At 33.8% G+C, this 8869-nt stretch overlaps 1 pseudogene; it reads right to left on the bottom strand.

Moving 5' to 3' along the window:
- Positions 1-4429: 4429 nt before the first annotated feature.
- LOC145937838 (uncharacterized) lies at positions 4430-8608 on the bottom strand (annotated as a pseudogene).
- Between the last annotated feature and the right edge of the window lie 261 nt (positions 8609-8869).

Raw genomic sequence — 8869 nt, forward strand, 5'->3', positions numbered from 1 at the left:
CGCAATCTCATTTGCACGCTTTTCGTACCAATCAAATTTATTTCTCTTTTCGCTAATATATAACGTTAAAGATTTCAACATTTTGACAGCAACAGACAAGGTCAACGTTGTTTTCTGTAACATCTTATTCGTTTTATTAAGTCTCATTAATACATCGTTCCAAAAAATAGTTAGAAAAACCGTTTCCAATCTTTCCATATTTTTCTTCAAACCAGTAGCTCGGGTTTTAGTTTCTTCGGATTCATTTTCAGCAGTAATGAGTGTTTCTAAAGCTGTTTTGATAGGTTTATATCCATTATTTAATGCGAAAACAGCATCACGAGCTGACCAGCGCGTATTAGACAAATTTTTAACTACTTTTTGTCTTGGACCTAAAGTAGCTAATGCTCTTATTAATACAGCCCATCGGTGCGTTGACGCAGAAAAGAAAGTATATAGGTTTTGAACGAAATCAAAATATTTACAAACTTCTTCTGTTGATTCTGCGGCCTGAACGCCAACAAGATTTAGAGAATGTGCACTACAGGGAATAAAAAATGCTAAAGAATTAATGTCATTAATTCTGACCTGCAATCCATTATATCGTCCAGCCATATTTGCGGCATTATCATACGACTGGCCTCGGCAATTTGAAATGGATATATCATTTTCATTTAGAAACTTGATGACAACTTCACACAGATTCTCTGCGTCGTGCCCATAAATCGGTATAAACTTTAAGAATCGTTCAACTGATTTACCGTTTTTACAATATCGGATAATGAAAGTCAACTGATCTACATGACTTACATCAGGCGTTGAATCTATTGAAATAGAATAATATTTCGCTTGTCGTATCTCGGCTATAATTCCCATAAATACTTTTTTCCCCATAATCTCGATTAATTCTTCACATATTGTTGAGGAAAGAAAAGAAGTTTTTCCTCGTCCACTATTTCCAAACTTTTTTATATGTTCGCGCAAAAATGGATCAAATTCGCTTATTAGTTCTAACATTCCTAAGTAATTACCATTTCTGTTAGAACCGAAAATTTCATTGCTACCTCTAAAAGGCAAACCTCTTGATGCTAGAAATTTTATTACAGCAACTATTCTTCGAAATACTTCGATCCAGTAATTACGTTCTTCGTTAAGTTGAAGTTGTAGTTCAGTATCTATTCTTCCGACTACTTTTGTGCGCCTGATATAAGTATATAAATTTTTTCTATGCTCAGAGCTATTTTCATGATCTGAAATGGATTTTAATCCATGTTTCCAATCATTAAAGCCAGTTGTAAATGAAGTATCCGACTCATTGAACAATTTACAAGGAAAGCAAAAAATTTTGCCTTGAGACGGCGAATGTAAAACCCACTCGCGTTTAACCTTTTCTCCATTTTGAAGTTCCCGGTAAAAATAGGAATTTTGTAATTTTCTGGGTCGATTGATTTTTTTGTTTCCTTCAATACTTTCATAGTTTCGAACTGACGCCTTATAATCCGCATGTATATCGAAATTTTGGCATTTTGTAAATCCATTTTTAATCCAGTATTCCTGTAATGCGTTTCGACTTCCTCGAAAAAGCTCCCATAAAGCTGGATCTGAACTTGGTTCATTTAATTGACTATCAGAAATATGAGGAATAGCACTTTGTCCATTATCATTTATCCGATCATCAGTATAATTTGATTCAATATAGTTGGGAGTATTAGATGTAGATGGACCGATTTCCAAAACGTGTGGTTCCAATGGTGGATCTGTACTCTGTTCTTTAGATCCGTTGTCATTGTCAGAATAAGAAATGACAGTTTCAGTATTATCATTTTGATCGACAGGTAAAATGGAAGAAGAATTAGACACAGATGAATCTAAATTAACAGACAGAGTAGTGACATCTGTACTATTTTCAGTGCTAGTATTTGTTGTTTGAAAATACGAATTTATATTTTTCAGATTTTTAATGAATAATTCTTCTTTTTTAACTTTTTTCCTTTTTTGAGCTCCACTTTCAAAATTTCGTTTCATTTTGCTATAAATGTGCCGTAAAAAATAGCAAAAGACAAGGAAATAGAAAGACACAAAGCAACAAAAAAGACACTAATTAATTTCCTGGCTTCTCTTTTTTTAGTATTTCTTATTACAAGCGTTTGAAATAAATTACTTTATTCTCAATCAAAACTTAGAAGTTTCATTAACCCTGAGCGCTAAAAAACTAAATTATCTCTTAGAAAATATACGAAGCTGTTCCTTGATCTAGAGTTACATTTCTCTAGCGAGCGCAAGAAGTAGTAGCGGACAAATGGAGCCTATTGCCGACTTGTCGAATAGAGTCGAAGCGCCGCGCGCCGCTGCCGCCGCTATCAGCTATCAGTGATTTCGGATTTCGGGACGCTACGCTAGCTGCCTGCTGCCGGAGCGCGTGGTGGGGGCGCATACAAGAAATGAAAATCGTAGCTCGGTGCTCGGCGGCTCGGCGCTCGGCGACTCGGCGGCGCTCGGCGGCTCGACGGCTCGACGGCTTGACGGCTCGACGCTGTCGGCATCGTCGGCGCATCACTGAGCGTCAAGCACCGAGCGCTACGAGAATTTTCACAAATTAAAAAAAAGTTTTCATTTGCTAATTTGCTGTTAAATGGTTTTTTTTCTTTTTTTTTGGAAAATATTTCAACAAACTTGAGGCCCCCCTAATTGCGAGGCCCCCGGCAAAAGCCGGGTTGGCCATTACGTTAATCCGGCCCTGCTACATAATATCGTTTCACAGATAATGATACGTATCAGATAGTAGTATAATTACGTATCTTTTATATGCTATTTTTACATATATGAAATAAGCAAAAGCACATTTATGTATTATATACACAAATTAGTTACATATCAATGATACTTTCCAGATACTTTCTGTTTATATAACGGGAAATATCAGTTATACATGTGTTTGCTAGGTATGATACATCATGTTATAACTCTGATAGATATATGTTACATCTCCTGTGTTTGCTGGATTATATAATCGTCGATTATATCAATTGCAAAAAATTGAACTGCATTAGATTGTAATTTACTAGAAAGTTACATTATAATATCCAGTTATATATATATGTATTATACACATACATCTGTATGCGTCATATATTTCTTATATTTACATACATACATAATACGTATACATATATATACAAGATATTTTATTTGATACAGTAGATATTATCATAAAAATAAAAAATTTTCGGTAAAAATTTTTTATATAACAATTGTAAGATTTTGAAGGGGGACAATATCATGAAATTGCTCTTGAGTAACATTTTCCAATTATATTTAGATCTAGTTTGTTTTAGAACTATCTTATTTGCATTATGTAAATCGAACTCTCGCAACATTCAATAAAAAAAATTATAGGATATGGCTAAAAAATGAAATCTTTATGAGATATTTTATAATTGATATAATTTTATATAAACTATGAAATATCTCATAAAATATTCATTTTTCGTTAATTTTACCTCAATACTTATGCACAAAATAAAAAAAAATTGGTGTAAAGGAAATATATAGTTGTAAAAAAACATGTAGCTGCTATAGTTTCAATTTAGATACTTTTTCTTGAAAACAACTATTTTTTACACTAATTTATTTATCTCATTATTTTGTGCATAAGTAGAGGTAAGATTATAAAAAAATGAATATTTTATGAAATATATTTCATAGTTTATGTAATTATAAAAATTTCTTGTAACGATTTCATTTCCTACCCATTTTATAACTTTTTATATTGCGAAGATTCGATTTATATAATAAAAATAAGATAGGTTCATTTAAAAAATTAGGTTCTCTAAATATCTTTGAAAAATGCATTGAAGAACAATTTCACGAAATTATCCTCCTTCGAAATCTTATAATTTTTATAGAAAACATTTTTCCCACAAATGTTTTATTTTTCTGATAATCCACTGTATCAAATAAAATATCTTGTATATATATATATATATATATATATATATATATATATACGTATATTATGTATGTATGCATACATGTAAATATAAGAAATGTATGATGCATGTATTTATGAATATATAATACTTATATATTCTGAATATTTATAATGTAGCTTTCTATAAGTCACAATCTATCTAATACAGTTCATTATTTCCAATCGATATAATCAACAGATAAAAATTTATTACTTCAATATTATGTGTGTGCACACACACTTACAATACATTGTTTGTCTCGATTGCAACAGAATACTTTTACAATATTCTAAATATTTTAAATATAGAATGGACCCCTCCCCGTCCATTCCCGTGAGAACGCAACCAATATGTTTTTCGTCTCTCCGATTATAATTTGCAATCTAGATGATTGATGCAGCTTTTTCTGGCCAATTATAGAGTATAGATTTTTGAAGTCTATATTCTTACCAGAATAGATTTTTTAAAATAATTTCTTATTATTTTGGAAAAGGTGAGAGTTTATTGCTTTCTAGAATTTTATAGAAATGTTCTCTCATGTATTTTACATTTTTGGAGTACTTTTCCTCGCAAGGATTGCCTCCTAAGGCTATAGTCGTGGCAAAAGCTGCAGCAAAAATTCCACAACATATTCCATCAGGTTGTGTTTGAACCTTTTCAAAAATGATGTCACTCGAGTTTACTGTAGGGTAACGAAGATGTATATAATTTTTTTCTTTAGCTACCAATTTATCGTATGTACAGCCAGGTAGACTATCGTACACGCGAAGTTTGGTGCCGTCAAAGGAAATACATCTCCAGTGATTACTACAATTCCCTCCAATTATTTGTAAGCTTTTATCACTACGACTAGCTTTAATCATGTGAAGGTATTCTATATATAGCACACTTTGCGTTTCGAAATGAGAAGTTTCTCTTATAATACGCAAAAATAGATCCAACGATTCATCGTTTAATTGACTTGTCACACGCAAGATATTGTCCTTTACCAAATAAAGAGGAGCAAATGTGTTTAACAGTTTTTCATTTCTTTTTATATCATCTTCAGATATAGCTCGTTCGTTATTTGTGTAGTTTATGATAATGCAATCATCATCTTGCTCTTTATTCAGAGCAATATCAGCAATATCAGTTATTATTGCTTCCATCGAAACGTTCGGTTTGAATCGTTTGCTCTCTTCTATGTCATTTTCACTTTTTATTATATTTGGTCTCTTTATTTGATTTATTGTCATTTTTTTTGTTGCTTCTTCTTTAGCTTCTATAATGTATCTTGGATTTCTGATTGGCATATGCCTATTGTGACGACTGTCCAAGATTTCTGGAAGCATGCATTCATTATAGAAGCGTGTTAAGAAAGGCAGCATTTGATTTCTCCAAAAAATATTGTCTGCCTCAATGCGCAATATTTTCATGCTTTGTGGAGTCCAAACAGCAAAAATACAATATTCTCGCCGTGTTATGTTCAATTGACCTTGAACTTGATAAAAATATCGATGATTTCGATTTATTTTATGTGCATCTTTTTTATCAAAAATACCTTTCAAAGAAGGCAATGTCTCTACAGCTATTTCTGCTGTCAAATGTTCAGCTGACAGAGGACATTTTATTTCCACTAAGACCATTTTCATCAATAATTCCGTCAGGAGAAGCACCCAAGCACGGATTTTCAGTATCGATAAATAATCCGCAAGGTTCTATTTCTTTATTTAATTTTATAGCCAATTCTTTCCTTGCTACTTCTTCGTTCTCGCGACCATATTTTAGGGCTGTGGTATCAATGAACGAAGGATATAAAATGGCTTTTACTGTTGTTGCACAAGACGTTGTCGGTCTCATGCGACATACAGGTCCAAAATTGGATGCTGTTAACATTTCTCGTCTCAATGATAACCATAATTCCGAGTCCCTTTGGTCTCTCGTATCGAATTCAATTTTTTTCCAGTTTTTCGCATTTTCGGACAATTTTTCTAAATGATTTTGCCGAAGTTGCTCAAATACATCAGATGAAAGATCTGGTTTTTGAGACTGCGGACCATAATAACGATCTGTTCCTGTCTCTTGTTTGAATTTTTTTGCCTTCCTTGCACTTGTCGAGATTCTCTGGTTTTTGCAACTTTTATTTGTCGTTGTTTTTCTAGTTTCTCAACAATGGGCGGAACAGTTTTATCCATGCTGTTATGCAATTCTGTAATCGCTTGTTGCGTATTAAATTGCACAGCTGCTGCCGCAACTCTGGCATTGTAAGAGCCTCGTTTATCAAAATGAATGCGCTTTCCACCAATTTCTTTGCAGATTATCGAATTAAACGATTCTGCAGGATTATTGGTTAAATTCAGCAATAAGCTGTCGGAATAACCGCTTAGATATGTGATAGCGCTTTCTATCTTTTGATATAAACCATGTATTTTCAAAAGTGGAACATAATTTTTGTTTGTTTTACTATCCTTCTCTTCGCATATATGACCGCGTGCTTCGCATCGCTTATGTTCGCCAAAAACATGGCTAGGAATGTTCAATATATCTTTCTGCAATTCCATAGCCTTACAATGTTGAGGTGTTTGTTGGTCTTTTCTTCGTAATTCGGCTGCCTTTTCTACCTCTTTTCTGATATGTTTTATGTTGTTTTTCACAACATTTCGTAACTCTGTAAAGCCACGCTGCCTCTGCGTTTTTGGCTGAATTGTCTCTGCCACAGCTTTGAGCTTTTTACATAAATTGCGAAGTAAATGATTCGTGCATTCTATTTTTTTTACTGTAACCATTTGTTCACTATATGGTCTATTATCAATAATGGCCTGATAAACACTACTATCACCATCGGCAATAACTGTTTTAAAAATCAGCCCATGCATTTCGAGGCTACATTTGAAACCTTCCGCGACGGCATCGCTCTCCATCCTTGTGGAGCTTTCGTTGCGATCAAAATTTTTGTAGCATTTGTGAGCTTTTGGTTCAGTACCTTTTCGCTCTGCTATCTCACATATTGCGCAAAATTTATTGCGGACACCGACGAAGAGAATCTTTTTCGTACGATAACCAATTATAGCTCCGATACCGGAAGGAGAATTGTAGGCACTGCCATACGATCTCTTCATCCAACTACCATCTGCTACAACTGTTATATACGGAATATTACCGTTTATAACTTCGTTTCTCTCAAGAGCGAGTTGCTTTTCAACTTCGCCAGCTATTTTCATACTTTCCATGGCTGTTTTTTCAAAAGCATCGACTAATTTTTCTCTATTTTTTATGTATTTTGACTCGGATATGCAAGAAATATTCATGATTGCACATTGCTCATTCAACTGGGCATAGTCAATTCCTACTGTAACAGTTCCTGCTACAGCAGCCATACCAATATCTAATGTTTCTGGCTCTTCGGGTTCTGAGTAGATAGTGGCTTTACTATGGCACATTTGGCACTGGAAAGTCAAATGCGTCTTAAACTCTTTGGTATCAGTCTTTATGAGTTTCCAATCTCTAAATTGGCACTCTATTCCTTGCATATGATTATTAAATGTTCTTTGGATTTCATTCCACATATGTGAAATGTCGACAATGCGACGGCCTTCAGGCACGTCTTCTTGTATACAACAACTGTCTACAGAAGCTTCGTTGTCAATAACAACAGAATTGTTATCATCGCAATTGTTAACAATGCGACGGCCTTCACGCAAGTTTTCTTGTACACAAGAACTGTCTGAAAGGGCTTCGTTGTCAATAACAACAGAATTGTTATCATCGCAATTGTTAACAATGCGACGGCCTTCACGCAAGTTTTCTTGTACACAAGAACTGTCTGAAAGGGCTTCGTTGTCAATAACAACAAAATTGTTATCATCGCAATTGTTAACAATGCGACGGCCTTCACGCAAGTTTTCTTGTACACAAGAACTGTCTGAAAGGGTTTCGTCGTCAATAACAACAGAATTGTTATCATCGCAATTGTTAACAATGCGACGGCCTTCACGCAAGTTTTCTTGTACACAAGAACTGTCTGAAAGGGCTTCGTTGTCAATAACAACAGAATTGTTATCATCGCAATTGTCATCGACAATGCGACCGTTTCTCTGAAGCCTTCCAGCCAAAAAGAAGAAGACATTGCGACGGCCTTCAGGCAAGTTTTCTTGTATACAAGAACTGTCTGGAAGGGCTTCGTTGTCAATAACAACAGAATTGTTATCATCGCAATTGTCATTTTAATTATACATACCTTTATTTGACTCCAAGCATTGCATTACCTGGGTACTGATTTTCGAATCCATGTTGGGTGATCCCATTGATTTACAAAAATCGATGGATTCGTCGTCAGTACCCTTGGTAATCTTTATAATGTTGGAGTTTTTAGCTTCTTGGGCCTTCAATTCCTGTAAAAATTGTTGCCTGCAAAGAAAAATAAATAGATTATTATATTATAAAATCTTATGCAAAGAAATCAAATGCCACATTTGTAACATGATTTCTAACAATTCTATATATTTAAAAATATTTTTTTACAAGTCTTTGTTACAAGTCTCTGAAAAATAAGTGCAATCCTTTGTTCATAAAATCTAAAATCGTAGATTTATAATAGAAATAATAATTATTATTAAAAATTTTTAGACAATATAAATGCCATATTTTTCACTAAACCAAAGTGCACATGCTAACCGCATTTGGTATAAAATATTTTGTGAAACAACCAGCACACGAATAGATCGCCTCTGGAATTATATTTTAAAACCAGCACACGAATAGATCGCCTCTGGAATTATATTTTAAAGCAACCAGCACACGAATAGATCGCCTCTGGAATTATTTTATGAAACAACCAGCACACGAATAGACCGCCTCTGGCACTAACTACTATAAAATTATAATAATTTTCATGAAAAAGTAAACAAAGGATTGCATTATCTTTCAGAGAAAAAAAAATA

The sequence above is a fragment of the Prenolepis imparis genome, unplaced genomic scaffold (genome assembly GCF_030444845.1).
Source record: "Prenolepis imparis isolate NDT839.2.m4 unplaced genomic scaffold, iyPreImpa1.0 SCAF_6, whole genome shotgun sequence".
In the NCBI taxonomy this organism is placed as follows: domain Eukaryota; kingdom Metazoa; phylum Arthropoda; class Insecta; order Hymenoptera; family Formicidae; genus Prenolepis; species Prenolepis imparis.